Below are 20,661 nucleotides of genomic sequence, written 5' to 3'. Positions count from 1 at the left end.
TATATAAACCTTCCTTTCGCCATTACCAGAGAAAATACTGAGTGTGGTGTACTTTTTATTTTTAAAAGAATATTTTGTCCTCAAGCACTCCCATCTTTCAAATAAAAGCATATGGTTGTCACTTTTTTTTATTGGAACTTTTCTTTCGTTTACCTGTTTAAAAACAGCCCAATTTTGTCTGTGGAAATTTCTGGGTAGTATTCACAGCTGCTTTTTTTAAAAAAAAACTTTTAAAATATTTTATATAAAAGTTAATTTTTAAAAACTGAGTTAATGCTGAATTGTTAAAAGTTTTCACAAACTCTTCAAAAGTTTGGAAGCTTTGTTGAGTACACTTCTGAAAAGTCTTCATGTGTGAGTGTTGGGAGGTGCCTTTATTTTTACGGAAAGTTAATTCCCTCCAGAACACTTTGAAATTAGTGTGGGGGTGGTGATGAAAGGAAATCAGTTTAGGGGAAGAAACAATTCAAAGACTTGGAGTTTGAACATAGGAGTTTTTTTACAACAGATTGATGTGAATAATAGTAAACAAACAAAAACAAAATATAAATCATTATCTAGTTTGTCGGAAATGTAACTCTTGTGAACAATATGTCCAGTATTTCATAATATGTTTTCTACAGATAAATGTTGGGGCTGTAGGGCTTAAGTTACGTGGAGAGATTAGAGAAACTGGGATTATCCTCCTTGGAACAGATACAGTTAAAGGAAGTGTGTTCAAAATAAGGGTTTTAATGAGTAAATAAAAAGAAACTTTCCACTGGCAGGAGTGTTGGTAAGCAGAGAAAATGGATTAAAGGTGATTGGCAAAAGTAACAGATTGGCAGTTGAGATTTTTACTGCAGCAAGTTATCTGGAATGTACTGCCTGGTGCAAGTAGAGTGAATAGTAACATTCAGAAGGGAATTGGATAATTTTTTGCATTTGCCAGGCTATGGGGGAAGAGCAGGTGTGTGGCACCGATGGGATAGCTCTTTCAAAGAGCTGGCACAGACACTGGCTGAATGCCCTCCTTCTGCATCATTCTATGATTTTTTTTTGAATGAAACTTGTACCTGTGGAAAGATGCACATTAAAGTTTTGAAAAAAATTCATAATCCATATAATTGCAATTTGCAAATGTGTTGTCTTCCAATTTCGTTTCATCTGAGCGTTTGACTCTTGTGCTGATGTACACGTTAATTTTTGTCAGAAGACTGATTTTTCTTTTTTAAATTCATGTGTTCAAAGAGACGTGTCTGAAGCTTTCCATATAAAGCTGACAGAGTTTTCAGTTTCTTTCTAGTAATATACAGTATTTGCTGAAACACTTGATATTCGACTAGTTGCACCAAATTAAAAGCTGAACCATAACTCTGCAGGTTTTGCAGTTGTTTATTTTCAGGCAGTTATGTCATTGAAACAACAGTACCTGGAAGGGAATTTCAATCTATCTTTGCAGTTGAGGGGTTCAGGTGCTGAAACAATTGGAACAAAAAGGTGCATGCTTTAAAGTATTCTGTGAATCGTGAGATTGGATCATAGCCTTTAATTCTTCGGTACCTATTTGATGTGTCAAATTTGATATTAAAATAGCCAGTCTTATTAATCAGTGTTGAGTGGCTCTGTTGAACCTGTCTGCAATCCAATCCTACAGGTTGTCATAGAGAGATACAGCACTGAAACAGGCTCTTCGGCCCACTGAGTCTGTGCTGACCAACAACCACCCGTTTATACTAATGCTACATTATTCCCATATTCCCTAACACATCCCCACCATTCTCCTACCACCTACCTATACTAGGGGCAATTTACAATGGCGGATTTACCTATCAACCTGCAAGTCTTTGGCTGTGGGAGGAAACTGGAGCACCCGGCGGAAACCCACGCGGTCACAGGGAGAACTTGCAAACTCCGCACAGGCGGTACCCAGAACTGAACCCGGGTCGCTGGAGTTGTGAGGCTGCGGTGCTAACCACTGCGCCACTGTGCCACCATCGTGGGGAGAGAAATTGAATAAGTCAGAATGCATGGTGTTAAAGTATTACTTTTTGTTTTATTTATGTACCCCATTCAAATTTATACAGCAAAATCCGGCCTTTACAGAGAATCTAGGGTATGGGTATTTTCAATTCCTCTCTTCCTTTTTTCCCTTTTTCCCTCGTGTTTATCCATGCTATTTGCCTCAGCTACTCCTTTTGGTAGTGAGTTCCACATCCTCATGACTCTCTCTTGGTAAACAAATTTCTCCTGAATTCTTCATTGGATTTATTAGTGACTGTCTTGTATTTATGATCCTTCATTTTAGACTCTCCACGTCTACCCTATCCAACGCCTTCATAATATTAAAGACCTCCATCAGCCTGTTCAGTCTTTCCTGACAGTTCTTAGCTGGATCACTCTTTCACTAGGTAGGGGGCTAATTTTGGTACCATAGCACAGGAATTGATCTTGTCAGTGTAATAGAGGGATGCAATGAGAAGATGTATCTTCTCTTTACTAATGTCACATTTTTTTGAATGTTGCATATCTGCAGAATATCTCAATGCATTATTATGGATGAAGCAATTGTCTGTATACTTGTGAAATTATCCGTTCCTACGTGGGTGAGGAAAGAAAGAGACATCACATATGTCAGACAAGCTTCAGTCCTGTAGCACCCTAAAGGCATAATGCTCAGCTGTTGGAAACTTTTTAAAACAGCTTTGGTTGCCACTGTGACATTAAACTGTTCAACAACAATTTGCATTTGTATGGCATCTTTTTAATGTAGTAAAAACGTCCCAAGGTGCTTCACAGGATCATAAATCAGACAAATTCAACAATGAGTCATGCATTGAGAAATTAGGACTGGTAAGCAAAAGCTTGGGTACAGAGGTTGGTTCCTATCAGGAGCAATATGACTTTGTACTACTACATTTTAAGGAAAGGTTTCACAAGGAAAATTAGTCTTGTAGCAGTGCAATAATTGCATTTATATATAGCGCCTTTCATGATCTCTAGACATTCCAAAGCACATTACAGCCAATGAAGTACTTTTTGAAGAGTAGTGACTCGTAATGTAGGAAATGTGACAGATGGTGGCAATGCCGCTTGAGTTAGTAATCTAGAGGCCCAGGCTAATGCTGTGGGGGCATGCGTTCAAATCCCACCACGGCAGCTGGTGGAATTTAAATTCAATTTCAAACAAAAATTTGGAATTGAAAGCTAGTTTCAATAATGGGGCCATGAAACAATAGTCATAGCAACCCCACCTGGTTTATTAATGTCCTTTTAAGGAAGAAAATATGCTTTCCTACCTGGTCTGGCCTACAGGTCGCTCCAGACCCACAGCAATGTCTCTGAAATGGCCTAGCAAGCCACTCAGTTGTCAAGGGCAATTAGGGATGGGCAACAAATGCTGGCTTTGCAGGTGACGCCCACATCCCATGAAAGAATTTTAAAAAAAAAAGCCAATTTGCACACAGCAAACTTCCGCACGCAGCAATGTTACTCAGGACCGGGTTATGTGCTTTAGTGATGTTGGTTGAGGAATAAATATTGGTCAGGACACTGGGGAAAACTCCCTTGCTGTTCTTCGAATAGGGCCATGGGACCTTTTACGTTCACGGATAGGCAGATGGGGCCTCAGTTTAAGGTCTAATTTGAAAATGGCAGCTTTGACAGTGCATCAATCCCTCAGTCCTGTCCTGGGAATGTCAGCCTTGGTTTTGTGTTCAGGTCTCGGATGTGGGACCTGAATCTTTCTCACTCGTAGGTGAGAGTGCTACCCACTGAGCCATGGCTGCCAAGAAATGCATACTTAAGCAAATAGTTCATTCTTACATTATTGATGCCCATGCCCTGGATTGTGCCAGTGTTGAACCTTTCTAGTTAAACCAAAGGAAAGTAAACTGCCTGGTGCTATATTGCTAAGTGCCAGTGTTGTCACACTTGTTTCTGCACGTAACTTGTGGCTCGTAGGTGATAAAAAACACTCTGGTCACTCCATATTTTAAAATCTGTTAACACCATTGTGCCGGTCAATGAGTTGGACATGGACCAAGAATTACAACAGACTGCAGTCTTTTTTACAGCAGAGCCCATTTACTCAGCAAACAGCAAAGTATGCAATTTAATTAAAGAGAGTCTCAATGAACTGCAGCAAACAGAACTCATGAGCGAAACTACAGCAATGTCTCCCGATAAAAGCCGGGCGATTTCTCCAGCAAAATGCAGTGAGTCGAGGATAGTTACACAATGCAAATTGATGTACATAAAATCAATCCCAGTCACTTAAAGGCAGTGTGGGCTCCAGGTGTGATTGACGGGAAATTGCCCAATCATTTCCATTCTGGCCACGTGTCACCAAATGCAGCACTTTGTTAAGAAGGTATTTCCATGTGTTAATATTTTTTTGAGGACTTGTATGTAAAAGTCTGTGGAAATCTGAGGAGCTGCTGGACTTTTTTTTTTATAAAAGTGTCACTGGAAGGACTTTGGGACTTGGTTTAAAAACTTATTGGGAGTCACATGTCTTCAGCTAAGTAAACAGGAGCCTTGGTGACGAGGGGGAATTATTTTACAGAGAAGAACCATGTCGAGATTTATGGTGGTTAAGAGTTGGTTTTGTTTTGGATTGTTTTGAATCAGTTGGGGGTAAGCTTGCCAAGAGAGACGCAACCAGCTCATCCTTTCTCCACTTATGAGAAACCCTGAGAATCCAGTGTGATAGCTGAAACCACTGATGCCGCATTTCTCCTGGAAAGCCTGCTAGACTAATACTCGACATCGCCTGAAGGGAACTGCTCCAAAAAGATCCCAGGGACAGCTGTCTGCTCGTATTTGAGATGCCAGAAAAGGAACAACTGACATAATTCCGTATCTTCTCCTCCTTCAAGAATTAACAAGTACTTGGCCAAAATATTTTTTGTCTTTTTTTTTGTAAAGAGATCTCTGCAGAGAAAACCTTTTTTTCTTTAACCTGTATGTGTGTGTTGGGCTAATTTAGAAGGCAACTTCATATTTCAATCTGTGTTAATGTTTTGCATCTTTACTGAATACCTCTTGTTTTATCATAAATTGATGATTTTGTTTATTAAAGAAACCTGTTTGGTTTCTTTGATTTTATTCTGAAATATAAAGAGTATAAAAATTTTCCATGTCGGTAACTGGGTAAACATTTAAATATATGTTGTCACCTGTGGAGAAGTGGAACAGGAGAAAGACCGTGTACTCCTCCCGCTTCTGTTGTAACATGTAATTAGGGGCTCTGTGGGGGATAATCCAAAGCCAATTGTATGTGGGGTAATAATAATTGAAAAGGGGAAAAGGAATACGCTAGGTTTCTTGTATATTAGAGTAAAACTTATACTACCGGAATGGCTGCTTTTGAAGCAAGTGCATTTGTGCAGCAGTCTGGTATAGTTTCTTTGGCCTCCTTGTCTCAAGAGACAATGGGTAAGCGCCTGGAGGTGGTCAGTGGTTTGTGAAGCAGCGCCTGGAGTGGCTATAAAGGCCAATTCTAGAGTGACAGACTCTTCCACAGGTGCTGCAGATAAAATTGGTTGTCGGGGCTGTTACACAGTTGGCTCTCCCCTTGTGCTACTGTCTTTTTTCCTACCAACTGCTAAGTCTCTTCGACTCGCCACACTTTAGCCCCGCCTTTATGGCTGCCCGCCAGCTCTGGCGATCGCTGGCAACTGACTCCCACGACTTGTGATCAATGTCACAGGACTTCATGTCGCGTTTGCAGACATCTTATAAGCGGAGACATGGACGGCTGGTGGGTCTGATACCAGTGACGAGCTCACTGTACAATGTGTCCTTGGGGATCCTGTCATCTTCCACGCGGCTCACATGGCCAAGCCATCTCAAGCGCCGCTGGCTCAGTAGGGTGTATATGCTGGGGATGTTGGCCGCCTCGAAGATTTCTGTGTTGGAGATACAGTCCTGCCACCTGACGCCAAGGATTCTTCGGAGGCAGCGAAGATGGAATGAATTGAGATGTCGCTCTTGGCTGACATACGTTGTCCAGGCCTTGCTGCCATAGAGCAAGGTTCTGAGGACACAGGCTTGATACACTCGGACTTTTGTGTTCTGTGTCAGTGTGCCATTTTCCCACACTCTCTTGGCCAGTCTGGACATAACAGTGGAAGCCTTTCCCATGTGCTAGTTGATTTCTGCATCTAGAGACAGGTTACTGGTGATAGTTGAGCCTAGGTAGGTGAACTCTTGAACCACTTTCAGAGCATGGTCACCAATATTGATGGATGGAGCATTTCTGACGTCCTGTCCCATGATGTTCGTTTTCTTGAGGCTGATGGTTAGGCCAAAATGTTGCAGGCAGCCGCAAACCTGTCGATGAGTCTCCGCAGACACTCTTCATTGTGAGATGTTAATGCAGCATCGTCAGCAAAGAGGAGTTCCCTGATGAGGACTTAGACAGGCAAGGTTGAACAACCTGCTACCAGATCTTGTGTGGAGGAAAATTCCTTCTTCTGAAGACTTGAATGTATGTGAGAGCAGCAGGGAGAAGAAGTTCCTAAACAGTGTAGGTGCGAGAACACAGCCCTGTTTCATGCCACTTAGGATAGGAAAGGGGTCTGATGAGGCGCCGCTATGCTGAATTGTGCCTTTCATATTGTCATGGAATGAGGTGATGATACTTGGTAGCTTTGGTGGACATCCGATCTTTTCTAGTAGTCTGAAGAGACCACGTCTGCTGACGAGGTCAAAGGCTTTGGTGAGATCAATGAAAGCAACGTAGAGGGGCATCTGTTGTTCACGGCATTTCTCCTGTAGTTGGCGAAGGGAGAACAACATGTCAATGGTGGATCTCTCTGCTCGAAAGCCACACTGTGCTTCAGGTTAGACACGCTCAGCTAGCTTCTGGAGCCTGTATAAAGTGACTCGGGTGAAGACTTTCCCCACAATGCTGAGCAGGGAGAATCTACGGTAGTCGTTGCAGTCACCCTTGTTCTTATAGAAGGTGATGATATTGGCATCGCGCATGTCCTGTGGTACTGCTCCCTCGTCCCAGCACAGGCAAAGCAGTTCGTAGAGTGTTGAAAGTATAGCAGGCTTGGCACTCTTGATTATTTTAGGGGTAATGCCATCCTTCCCAGGGGCTTTTCCGCTGGCTAGAGAATCAATGGCATCACGGAGTTCCGATTTTGTTGGCTGTACGTCCAGCTCATCCATGACTGGCAGAGACTGGGCGGATTGAGGGCGGTGTCAGTGACAACATTTTCCCTGGATTATAGTTCTAGGTAGTGCTCCACCCAGCGGTCCATTTGCTTGCATTGGTCAGTGATTGTGTCCCCTGATTTAGATTTGAGGGGGGCGATCTTCTTGATGGTTGACCCAAAAGCTCTCTTAATGCCATCATACATTGCTCTGATGTTTCCGGTGTCAGAGGCCAGCTGAATATGACTGCTTAGGTGTTGCCAGTAGTCATTTGCACAGCACCTGGCTGTTCTTTGTGCAGCACTTCTGGCTGCTTTAAGTGTTAACTCGCTGGGGGCTTTCTTGTAGTCCAGCAGTGCAATGACAAGTTCCAGCTCTTCAATGAGATTGAAACCAGTCTACATTCCGCTTCACACGTTTGCCGTATGTGGTCATTGCTGAGTCATAGATGGCGTCTCTGATGTGGGCCCACTTGGTCTCTGCATCCCTTGTAGGAGTGTTCTGAAGGGCTTTTTCAAGTAAATTTAGAAACCTATGTAACAGCTGTGGATGAGAGATTCTGCTAGTGTTGATGCGCGGGTGGCCCTTCTGCTTGGAGTGATGCAGCTTCTTTGGTTTGAGTCTAACCTTGCTGCACACCAGGGAGTGGTCGGTGTCGCAGTCCGCACTGTGGAAGCTGCGTGTGATTTGAACACAGTTTAAAGAGGCTCGTTTTGTGACGATGAGTTCCAGCTGGTGCCAACGACGTGACCTTGGGTGCCTCCAAGAAACCTGGTGACAGGGTTTAGTGTGAAAGAACGAGTTGGTGATGCAGAGGTTATGATAGGTACACAACTCCAGCAGTCTCTGTCCATTCTCATTCATCCTTCCAACGCCATAGCGCCCAAGGCAGGAGGGCCATGAGTCATGGTCGGCCCCAACCCTGGCATTAAAGTCCCCCAGCAGGAGCAGGTGTTCGGTGTTGGGGATGCTACTAATGATATTATGGAGTTCCTCGTGGAACTGGTGTTTAGCTTCAGGTGGGGAGCAGAATGTTGATGCTGAGTAGGTGTACTGGACCAGAGGCGGTGAACAGTCGGATAGACAGTATGTGTTCCGAGCCATTTCAGGGGGGCTCTATCATGCTGAGCAAAGAGTTTCTGATGGTGAAGCCCACTCCATGCTGTCTATTTTCTTCAGGATCCCTACCCTGCCAGAAGAAGGTGTAGTCTTGCTCTCTTCGAGATCCGCTCGCAGGGAGGCGTGTCTCCTGAAGTGCTGCAATGTCCACATTGAGTCTACTGAGCTCGTTGTTAATGATGGTGGTCTTCCGAGAATTGTTGATTTGTGTAAGGTCTTCCGACAGGCCAGGACACACAGTTCTGACGTTCCAGCTTCCAAAACTAAGGGCTGGTACCACCTTTCCTTTTTTTGTTGTGCTGTTTGGTGCGGTGTTACAGTCCATTTGTCGGGCAATGACCTTGAGCTCCAAGCACCCATTGAAGTAGGTGGACTGTGGTGGGACAGAACCTTACTGACCGGGGGCTGTCCGGTTTGAGGCGGGCGGTAGCTGTCCAGTGAGATGTGATGAGCTCTCCCACCGACAAAGGCAACCCGTGGCGCCCAATCTCTACGCCAATTGAGCTGGACTTATAACCCGTAATTGCTGCCTTCCGTGTTGTTTTGGTCGCTGTGAGGCGACTATGGAGTGACCTCTCCATGGCGCATGCCTGGGCGAATGTGTGGAGGTTGTGAGTTGCCCAAGCATCAAAACCCCCCTCTCGGCCTTCCCGGTGGGGTCCAAAGGAGTGCAGAGCATGATGCTTGGCACCAGTATGGCTGCAGGAATTGCCGGAAACATGCCAAAGGTGTTACATGACCGCCTTTGGGGTTCTGCTCCGGATTTTCTGTTAGGGTTTACTCCCTTAGCCTTGGTCTCTCCCGAGACGCCCACAAGGCAGTGGGGTTGTTAGGGCCCCTGCTCAGAGGTAGGTGGGTGCCGGTGGGAGGAGGTGGGGGGGAGGGGGTGCGAAGGGGAGGGGTGCAGTGGGAAGGGGTGGAAGGAAGGGGGTGCGAGGGGGAGCTGGGAAGGGGGCTGCAGGGGAAGGAGGTGTGAGGTAAAGATGGTGTGGGGGGGGGGGGGGGGGGAGTTGGGAAGGGGGTGCGAGGGGGTGGGGGGTAGGGGGATTCCCAGCACAGCAACTCGATTGGATTACATGGGGATTGAAAATGGGAGGTCGATACTTGTTTTTAATGGTTTGTAAACTTGTAAACGCCTGAAAGATGAAGGAGCGAGGTTGCTGCTCCCGAGCCGGCGGGAAACTAAGTTGTCCGTCCAGAGTGTCGAGCGTGAAGGGCGGCGCAGCCATGCCGGGCTCCAGGGAGGAGGCCGCTCCACGGCGTCCCAAAAGCATGAGGAAAGGCATTGTCTGTTGGCGAGCTGTTAAGTGTGGCGGAGCATTTGAAGGTACATATTAGATCAAAAGCTAGGAGACCTGAAATTTAGGGTCTAGTGGCGAGACAGCTTAAGATTTAAGTGATAGAGCCAGAGGGATGAGTGGAGTCCGAAGAAGACACGGTAACACTGGCACAGATTCAGTTCCACATGAAGAGATTAGAGCTAGAATTTCACGACAGAGAAAGGGAGTAAATAAAAGTGAGGAAAAGGAAAAAGAGAAATTTGGAAGCTGGAACTAGAATGGCAAAGGGAAAGAGAGAAGGAAAAAGGAGAGAGGAAGTGAGCGAGAAAGGGAATTTCAATTTTTAAAAAAAGGTGGAACTAAAACAAAAGGGTGGACTTGACTCTAGTGGAAAATTATGGTGAGGAAAGACCTGACTCCAGCCCAGGCTGCTGTGGAGAGCTGTTTAAAATTGTGCAAGCCCTCCCGAAGTTTGAGGAAAGGGACGTAGAGGCATTTTCATTTCTTTTGAAAAGCTAGCTAGACAGATGAAGTGGCCAAAGGAAAGCTGGACACTACTTATGCAAAGCAGGTTGATGGGCAGAGCTCATGAAATTTATGCCATGCTTTCTGAGGAGGCTTATGCAGATTGTGAGGTGGCAAAAAAGGCTACTCTCACTGCTGAAGTTTACAGGCAGAAATTTTGGAACCTCTGGAAACAGCCTGGGCGGACTTATATAAAACTTGAGAGGGTAAATCAAATTAATTTTGATTGTTGCATGTGGGCACTAAAGGTAGAGACCCTTTAGGAAAATAATTCTCCTGGAAGAATTTAAAAATTCACTCCCTCCATTAGTAAGAACCCATGTAGAGAACCAGAAGGTTTTCAACAGGCAGCCGAGCTTGTCTGCAAGCCCAAAACCTTTGTCCATCACCCCCACAAACTCGAGAAGGATAGAAGGTGGGAGAGTGAAAGGAAGGCAAGTAGCCGGGGACAAGAAGGGATAGTTTGGAACGCCCCGGAATTTCCTCCTCAGGCCAGAAAGGAGGATGCTGAGCATGGAAGTGAGATCTGAAAGCCTAAGTGTTTCCATTGCCACAAGGTGGAACACCTTCATGCAGAATGCTGGAAGTTGCGGGGTAAACCCATGGGATTTATTGGGGTACACGAGGCCAAAGCAGAGAAAGGGGCTCCGATGGAGAGTACGACAGATTAGGCTGTAGCTCTGACTGCAGCTGTAAGGCCTAGTACAAAATCTGTTATGAGTGCGGGGGATGTGAACAAGATACCTGAGAGTTATAGGAAATTTGTGTCAAAGGAAAAGTAACTCTTTATCCCTCAAGTGAGGCAGGTAAACCTATCGTTATACTTAAAGATACAGGTGCCACCCAAACTCTCTCGCTGGGAAAAGGCATGACTTTTCCACCAGAGAGCGCACTGAATGCCAAGGTTTTAATGAATGGTGTTGTCGGGGAGTATGTGTCCATACCTTTGTATCAGGTGCACCTCGAGTGTGACCTAATGTATGGAATGGTAATCGTAGGAGTTGTCAATAGTTTACCTGCAGATGGAGTTGACCTACTCCTGGGGAATGATTTGGCCGGAGCGAAGGAGTAGCTTCTCCAGTAGTCACGGATAGACCAAGTGAAGTCAAAGGGACAGAGCAGTTGCAGGAAAAGGTTCCAGGAATTTTTCCTTCATGTGTGTGACCCGAGCAATGGCTAAACAAATTCCATTGTCTGAGGTCAAATTAGCACCACAGACAGATAGCTGAATATCTGAAACTTTCTTTAGGGATTTGGATAATCTGAATGAAATGTTCAGTAAGTCTTCTCTGATCAAGGCTCAGCAAACTGATCCAGAGTTAAGTAAAGTGGCACAATTGGCTGTAACTGAAGCTGAGGCATAGGCAGTTCCGGAAGGCTACTATATTAAATATGGGACTCTGATGAGGCAGTGGAGACCTCCTCACAGACCTGCGGACGAAGAATGGACGGTCGTTTACCAGATAGTGGTACTGCCTAAGTATCGTCGGGAAATATTAAGGATAGCCAATGAAATTCCAAGAGCAGGACATGTGGGGATCCAGAAGACCCAATAACATATAGGTTGACATTTTTACTGGCCAGGTCTTTGTCAGGATGTGGTGCAGTTTTGTAAAACGTGCCAAATGTGCCAGATTATGAGAAAACCGCAACCTGCCATAAAACTGGTACCTCTAATTCCCATACCAGTTTTTGGGAAATCATTTAGTAGGGTGTTGGTAGACTGTGTGGGACCTTTACCGAAAACAAAAGCAGGACATCATTATAAACTCACTATGATGGATATGGCTACTTGGTTCCCGGAGGCCATTCCCTTGAGAAATATTTCTACGAAGGTAGTGGTAGAAAAGTTAACCCAGTTCTTTTCTCTATATGGATTACTGATTGAGATTCAGTCGGATCAGGATTCCAATTTTATGTCTAAAATTTTCCAGGAAGTCATGAGTAATCTGGGTATAACAGTTAAAGTCGACATCATGCCACCCACAGACACAAGGGGCTTTAGAATGGTACCATCAGACCCTCAAAATGATGATCAGGGCGTGCTGTCATGAATGAGGGAGGTGGTGATGTAGTGGTATTGTCATGAACTAGTAACCCAGAGACCCAGGGTATTGCTCTGAGAACATGGGTTCAAATCTCTCCACAGCAGAAGGTGGAATTTGAATTCAATTAATAAATCTGGAATTAAAAGCTGGTTTAATGATGGCCATGAAACCATTGTCAATTGTCGTAAAAACCCATCTGGTTCACTATTGTCCTTTTTAGGGAAGGCAATCTGCTGGTCTTACTTGGTCTGGCCTACATGTGACACCAGACCCACAGCAATGTGGTTGACTCTTAATGCCCTCTGAGATGGCCTAACAAGCCACTCAGTTGTATCTAACCATTACAAAGTCTAAGTAAAGGAATGAAACTGGACGGACCACCCGGCATCAACCTTGACACTGGAAACAACAACGGCAAACCCAGCCCTGTTAATCCTGCAAAGTTCTCCTTAATAACATCTGGGGGCTTGTGCCAAAATTGGGAGAGCTGTCCCACAGACTACTCAGTTAACAGCCTGAGCTAGTCATACTCACTGAATCATACCTTACAATGTCCCTGACATCACCATTACCATCCTTGGGTATGTCCTGTCCTGCCGGTGGCACCATTACTGACAGAGCTTGCCGAGTCCTAAAGGACATAGCTGCTGGACTGGGTCTGAGGCAGGTGGTGAGGGAACCAACAAGAGGGAATACTTTGACCTTGTCCTCACCAATTTCGTCTTCACATTGAGGATACCCTCCATCGTGTTGTGTGGCACCACCACTGTGCTAAATGGAATAGATTTCGAACAGATCTAGCAACTCAAAACTGGGCATCCATGAGGCGCTGAGGGCCATCATCAGCAGCAGAATTGTACTCGACCACAATCTATAACCTCATGGCCTGGCATATCCCCACGCCACCATTACTATCAACCCTGGTTCAATAAACAGTGCAGGAGGGCATGCCAGGAGCAGCACCAGCTCTGCAGTCCTGCCACATCCAGTCATGAATAGTGGTGGACAATTAAACAACTGACAGGAGGAGGTGGCTCCACAAATATCCCCATCCTCAATGATGGGGGAACCCAAGACACCAGTGCAAAAGATAAAAGATTATTATCTGAACGGCTATAAACTGAGAGAGGGGAATATGCAGCGAGATCTGGGTGTTCTCGTACACCAGTCACTGAAGGTAAGCATGCAGGTCCAACAGGCGGTAAAAAAGGCAAATGGTATGTTTGCCTTCATATCAAGAAGATTCGAGTACAGGAGCAGGGATGTCTGCTGCAATGATGCAGGGCCTTGATGCGGCCACACCGGGAATATTGTATGCAGTTTTGGTTTCCTTATCTGAGGAAGGATGTTCTTGCTATAGAGGGAGTGCAGCGAAGGTTTACCAGACTGATTCCTGGGATGGCAGGACTGACGTATGAGGAGAGATTGAGTCGGTTATTCGCTGGAGTTCAGAAGAGTGAGGGGGGATCTCATGGAAACCTATAAAATTCTAACAGGACTTGACAGGGTAGATGCAGGAAAGATGTTCCCGATGGTGGGCAAGTCCAGAACCAGGGGTCATAGTCTAAGGATACGGGGTAAACCTTTCAGGACTGAGATGAGGAGAAATTTCTTCACCCAGAGAGTGGTGAGCCTGTGGAATTCACTACCACAGAAAGCAGTTGAGGCCAAAACATTGTATGTTTTTAAGAAGGAGTTAGATATAGCTCTTGGGTCTAAAGGGGGAACAGGTTACAGAGTAGGATAATCAGCCATGATCATAATGAATGGCGGAGCAAGCTCGAAGGGCTGAATGGCCTACTCCTGCTTCTATTTTCTATGTTTCTATAAGGCTGAAGCATTTGCAACACTCGTCAGCCAGAAGTGCCAAGTGGATGATCCATCTCTGCCTCCTGAAGTCCCCAGCATCGCAGATGCCAGTTTTCAGCCAATTCGATTCACTCCACATGGTATCAAGAAATGATTGAAGGCACTGGATGCTGCAAAGGCCATGGGTCCTGACAACATTCCAGCAATAGTACTGAAGACCTGTGCTCCAGAATTTGCCGCGCCCCTAGCCAAGCTGTTCCAGTACAGCTACAACACTAGCATCTACCTGACCAATGTGGAAAATTGCCCAGGTATGTCCTGTACACAAAAAGCAGGACAAAGCCAACCCGGCCAATTACCGCCCATCAGTCTACTCTCGATCATCATTAAAGTGGTTTCGTAGACAGTGCTATCGGGTGGCACTTGCTCAGTAATAACCTGCCCAGTGATGCTCAGTTTGGGTTCCGCCAGGGCCACTTAGCTCCTGAGCTCATTACAGCCTTGGTTCAAACATAGACAAAAGAGCTGAACTCAAGAGGTGAGGTGAGAGTGACTGCCCTTGACATCAAGGCAGCATTTGACCGAGCATGGCATCAAGGAGCCCTAGCAAATCGGGGAAAACTGTCCGCTGGTTGGAGCCATACCTAGCGCAAAGGAAGATGGTTGTGTTTGTTGGAGGTCAATCATCTCATCAATCACATCACTGCAAGAGTTCCTCAGGGTAGTGTCCTAGGCCCAGTCATCTTCAGCTGCTTCATCAATGACCTTCCTTCAATCGTAAGGTCAGAAGTGGGGATGTTCGCTGATGATTGCACAAATACACAAACACTCCTCAAATACTGAAGCAGTCAGTGTAGAAATGCAGCAAGACTTGGACAATATCCAGGCTTGGGCTGATAATTGGCAAGCAATATTCACACCACACAAGTGCCAGGTAATGAATATCTCAAACACGAGAGAATCTAACCATCTCCTCTTGACATTCAATGGCATTACCATCACTGAATCCCCCACTATCAACATCCTAGGAGTTACCATTGACCAGAAACGGAACTGGAGCAGCCATATAAATACCGTGGCTACAAGAGCAGGTCAGAAGCTAGGAATCCTGAGGCGAGTAACTCACCTCCTGACTCCCCAAAGCCTGACCACCATTTACAAGACACAAGTCAGGAGTGTGATGGAATACTCTCCACTTGCCTGGATGGTTGCAGCTCAGGAACCTCCACCATCCAGGACAAAGCAGCCTGCTTGATTTCGCACCCCATCCACAAACATTCACTCCCTCCACCACCGGCACACAGTGGCAGCAGTGTGTACCATCTACAAGATGCACTGCAGCAATACACCAAGGCACCTTCCAAGCCCACAACCTCTCCCACCTAGAAGGACAAGGGCAGCAGTTGCATGGGAACACCACCACCTGCAAGTTCCCCTCCAAGTCACACATGATCCTGACTTAGAACTATATCGCCGTTCAGATTGCTGGGTTAAAATCCTGGAACTCCCTAACAGCACTGTGGGTGTACCTACGGCACGTGGACTATAGTGGTTCAAGAAGGTGGCTCACCAGCTTCTCGAGGGTAGTTAGGCATGGGCAATAAATACTGTCCAAGCCAGCAATGCCCACATCCCATGAATGAATAAGAAACAATCCCAATGATTGGCTCAAAGGGTTGGAATTTATTTTGTTTGCCACTGGAGATTCACCTAATGAGTCTACCAGTTTTAGTCCTTTTGAATTAGTTTATGGACATGAGGTACGAGGTCCTCTAAAACTAATCAAAGATAAGTTTTTAGAACAGAGGAATGAATCTTCCGTGTTAGATTATTTATCCGTGTTCCAGGATCGGCTCACGAGAGCCTGCAAAGTGGTTCAGGAACACCTGAAAGTTTCCTAAACAACCATGAAGAAATGGGCAGAGAAGCATGCCAAGACCCAAACAGTTCAACCAGGGGATGAGGTGTTAGTATTACTGCCTTTACAGGGTGAACCGCTGAAAGTACGGTTCAGTGGACCATATGGAGTAGTCAAAAGGATTGGTAAAATAAATTATTTGGTTGACACCCCAGATCATATAATTGGCCATATCGGTACCTGGGTAAGCATTTAAATATATGTTGTGACCTGTGGAGAAGTGGAACTAGAGAAAGGCAGTGCACTCCTCCCACCTCAGTTATAACTTTCCGTGAGAAATGTTGGATCTGTTCATCAGCAAAGTTGCACATTCTTTCTCCAATGCAAAATCTTCATTATTTGACTTGTTGGAGTTTGAAATGATTGCAGTATTTCGTTGAATGACTTGGAACTGTGCCGACGAAAGATTTAGAATAAGGATGACACAAAACTGGGTGGGAGGGTGAGTTGTGAGGAGGATACAGAGAGGCTTCAGGATGATTTGGACAAGAGTGAGTGGGCAAATGCATGGCAGATGCAGTATAATGTGGATAAATGTGAGGTTATCCACTTTGGTAGCAAAAGCAGGAAGGCAGATTATTATCTGAACGACTATAAACTGAGAAAGGGGAATATGCAGCGAGACCTGGGTGTTCTCGTACACCAGTCGCTGAAGGTAAGCATGCAGGTGCAACAGGAGGTAAAAAAGGCAAATGATATATTGGCCTTCATAGCGAGAGGATTCGAGTACAGGAGCAGGGATGTCTTGCTGCAATTATACAGGGCCTTGGTGAGGCCATACTTGGAATATTGTGTGCAGTTTTGGTCTCCTTATCTGAGGAAGGATGTTCTTGCTATAGAGGGAGTGCAGCGAAGGTTTACCAGACTGATTCCTGGGATGGTGGGACTGACGTATGAGGAGAGATTGTGTCGCTTAGGATTATATTTGCTGGAATTCAGAAGAGTGAGGGGGGAATCTCATAGAAACCTATAAAATTCTAACAGGACTTGACAGGGTAGATGCAGGAAGGATGTTCCCGATGATGGGGAAGTCCAGAACCAGGGGTCATAGTCTCAGGATACGGGGTAAACCTTTCAGGATTGAGATGAGGAGAAATTTCTTCACCCAGAGAGTGGTGAGCCTGTGGAATTCGCTACCATGGAAAGCAGTTGAGGCAAAAACATTGCATGTTTTTAAGAAGGAGTTAGATATAGCTCTTGGGTCGAAAGGGATCAAAGGATATGGGGGGAAAGCGGGAACAGGTTACTGAGTTGGATGATCAGCCATGATCATAATGAATAGCAGAGCAGGCTCGAAGAGCCGAATGGCCTACTCCTGTTCCTATTTTCTATGTTTTCAATGTTGCTATGAAGTATTGCTACAATTGTGCAGGGATTTGGTGAGACCACATCTGGAATACTGTGTGCAGTTTTGGTCTCCATAATTAAGAAAGGATATACTTGCATTGGAGGCAGTTCAGCGAAGGTTCATTCGATTGGTCCCTGGGATGAGGGGGTTGTCCTATGATGAGAGACTAAATAAATTGGGCCTGTATTCTCTGGAGTTTAGAAGAATGAGAGGTGATCTCATTGAAACATGTAAGATTATGAAGGGGCTGGATAGGGTAGACACTGAGAGGTTATTTCCACTGGTCAGGCAATCTGGAACACAGGTGCACAGTCTCGGGATAAGGGGCCGATCATTTAGGACTGAGATGAGGAGAAATTACTGCACTCAAATGGTTGTGAATTTTTGCATTTCTCTACCCCAGACGGTTGTGGATGTTTCATCGTTGAATACATTTAAGGCTGGATAGACAGTTTTTTGGTCTCTGAGGGAATCAAGGGTTTTGGCGAACGGGCGGGAAGGTAGAGTTGAATCCTAAGATCAGCCGTGATCGCTTTGAATGGCGGAGCAGGCTCAATGGGCCATATGGTCTACTTCTGCTCCCATTTCTTGTGTTCTTGCGTTAGAAGGCATTTCGAAACATTTGATGCTTCACGCTAGCCCATGTTGCAAGTTTATTTTCTTCTGTAGCCTGTAGATTAAAGCGAAGGAAGTGACTGGCAGGAAGCAAGTGGTAAACATTGTGCGAACAAAAACTGTGCATTCTTAAAATTGGCAGCAGCTGCAAAATCCTGAATAGCTTCATAATTGATGGTGCTAGAAAGATAAATGCGCAGGACGATAGTTTCAGCTCTTGCCTATCTGATTAATCAAATACAAGCATAACAAGGAGCTTAGTTATTTTAAATGGTGTCCTCAAAGTCAGACATGCAAAGTTTAAGGAAACCATGAAGAAAGAAAGACTTTTGGATCGTAAGTGCCTTACAGCCAATGATGTACTTTTTGAAGTGTAGCCATTGTTCTATTATAGAATGATGCACAGAGAGCTCCCATAAACAGCAATATGTTACTTAAGCAGATAATCTTTCTCAGTGGTGCGGGTTGAGGGATAAGTATTAGTCAGGATTCGGGGAGAACGCCCCTGCTTTTCGAAGTACTGCCATGGAATCTTTTACGTCCACCTGGGAGGGCTGCTGTTTTAACGTCTCATCCAAAAGACTGCGCCTCCGACAGTACAGCACTTTTTCTGTTCTGACACTGGGCATGTCAACCTGCATTATGGGCTCAAGTCTCTGGAGTGGGTCTTGAACTCGTGGCCTTCTGAGCCAGAGGTGAGAATGCTACCCACTGACCCACCTTGAGATGATTAAAACATTTCTGACCTCTCCTATTCTGCAAATGGATTGCTTCAGGATAAGGTCTTAAATCCCAGAGTTACTGTTCAGAAGGAAATCAGTGTGGATCGTGCTTTTCCCCACTGTGTATGTATTTGTCAAAAACAATCTATTTTGTAATTAGCTGAAATACCAGTGTCACTTCCGTATATGTTTTATATCTTCCAGAGCAAGTTTTGTTAAAAGGTCCCATGGCACTATTCAAAGAAGTGCAAGGGAGTTCTCCCAGAATACTGGTCAATTTATTTCCCTTAAGCAACATCATTTAAATAGATTATCTTATCATTTGTCCCATTGCTTAAAGGAACTTGCTGTGCGCAAATTGGCGGCTGAATTTCCCTACATTGCAGCAGTGATCACACTTCAAAAATACTCATTTGAAACATCTTGGGACATCCTGAGGTCACAAAAGGAACTACATAAATGTAAGTTCTTCTGACCCAGGCAAAGAGTGTTACCAAGTGAACCATGCTGATGCATAAATGCCCCCTCTCCTCTTTTACTACTCTTTGAATTATCTACGTCATTGCAAGTAAACTTCGCGTAAAAGTAGCATCGGTATTTTGTGGATCAAATAGTTTAATCTTATTAGATTAATAATCTTATTAAACTATTTCCAGTCAGTCAGTCAGTTTTGACTGTGTATTGAATATTGATATAATGAGTCCAGCCCACCTTCTCTGCCTCTGACCTCAGAGGTGGATCATTTTGCTCTGTGCTACATTCCACCTATCCTCCCACCTGAGAATTGGGAGGGAGAGAAAGCCTCTTGATTTAAGCAGATGTATTTGATTTGACCTTGTGATTCAGAGTCCAAAGCTGTGGCTAAGAGTTGAGCGCTTTCCAGCACCTTCAGTTCTTTCTCTTCCCAGGCATGATTTATGCTTGATGAGAACTTCATAAAGTGCGTTAGAGTTCTTTTTTTCCAGCTTTGGAACCTGAGCTTGATTTTTAATGTGGATGGAAGAGAATAAAGAGAGATGGTCATTAGTGATATTTTAAGAATGAATCAAGCTGTTCCATAACGTTATAATGAAATCTTGGAACACCATCAACAAGGTTACTTTTGGTAAGCAATTAATGCTTACTGAAGCAAAATACTGCAGATGCTGGGAATCTGAAACAAAAATAGCAACAGCTGGAAATACTCAGTAGGTCAGGCAACATCTGTGCAGGGAGAAACAGAAGTAATGTTTCAGGTCTGTGTGACGTTAACTCTGTTTTTCTCTCCATAGATGCTACCTGGCCAGCTGGATATTTCCAGCTGTTCCTGTTTTTGTCTGAGCAATTAATGCTTTCTCTTTATGCTTAACTCACTGATACTATTTGGTTCATCTTTAGTGTGGATTATTTTTCTCCATAGTCCGACTTGTGATCTGTTATTTTGTTTGACAGGAGAGCATGATTGCGCTCGACAATATAATGGAGATATACCAGCACTTTAATTAAACTGTGGTTTTATTTTTAAGCAAGCACTGATGATTGAATTGTGGCACATGTGAAAGGAGCAATGTGTCTGAATTAGGAGGAGCTTTGCTCAAGATGGTAATTTATTTCCTCTAATAGTCTCTCAATGACCTGATTGTGTGTGCGAGATGGCATACATCTAAAATTTGTTTCCATAACCTCTCCAGAATGCCCAGTGTGATGAGCAGTGACCTATTTTATAGACTGTACTGGCCATTCATTTTTGAGGCAGGGGACCATATTAAGGTTAATTTCCCTTTCTCTTTCAGGCCCAAGAAAATTTCTATGTTGTGTCAAGAAGTCACCCTCTCCCTCTCCCTCTCCCTATCTCCACCAGCCCCAAAACTCTCCTGAGATCAATGCGTTTCTCCAATTCTGGCCTCTTGCGCATCCCCAATTTTAATCACTCCACCATCTGTGCCTTGGCCCTAAGCGCTGAAATTCACTTCCTAAACCTCTTTGCTTCTCCACTCCTCCTTCTCCCATTTCTTAAAACCTACCTCTTTGACCAAGTTTTTGTTCACCTGTCCAAGCATCATATGTGGCTGGTGTCAAATTTTGTGTGATAATGTTCCTGTGAAGCACCTCGGGATGTTTTACCACCTTTAAAGATGCTATATAACTACAA

The 20,661-nt window shown here is 44.7% G+C and overlaps 1 protein-coding gene across 4 annotated transcripts in view; it reads left to right on the top strand.

Moving 5' to 3' along the window:
• The window catches only part of znf407 (zinc finger protein 407), a 460,931-nt gene that overhangs the window by 577 nt on the left and 439,693 nt on the right, over positions 1–20,661 (top strand). Inside the window, exon 2 of one of the 4 annotated variants that reach the window (XM_068032517.1) lies at positions 2,288–2,390. The exons of 2 other annotated variants lie outside the window; for them this stretch is intronic. The gene's annotated coding sequence lies outside the window, so the exon portion shown is untranslated. Of the gene's footprint in view, positions 1–2,287; positions 2,391–18,060; positions 18,145–20,661 lie in introns of those variants that run through there. One more of the 4 variants, XM_068032513.1, reaches the window with a different exon arrangement.

This window comes from Heterodontus francisci, chromosome 5 (genome assembly GCF_036365525.1).
Source record: "Heterodontus francisci isolate sHetFra1 chromosome 5, sHetFra1.hap1, whole genome shotgun sequence".
Lineage (NCBI taxonomy): Eukaryota > Metazoa > Chordata > Chondrichthyes > Heterodontiformes > Heterodontidae > Heterodontus > Heterodontus francisci.
The sequence above is the reverse complement of the archived record's forward strand: the minus strand, read 5'-3'. Positions and strand labels throughout refer to the sequence as shown.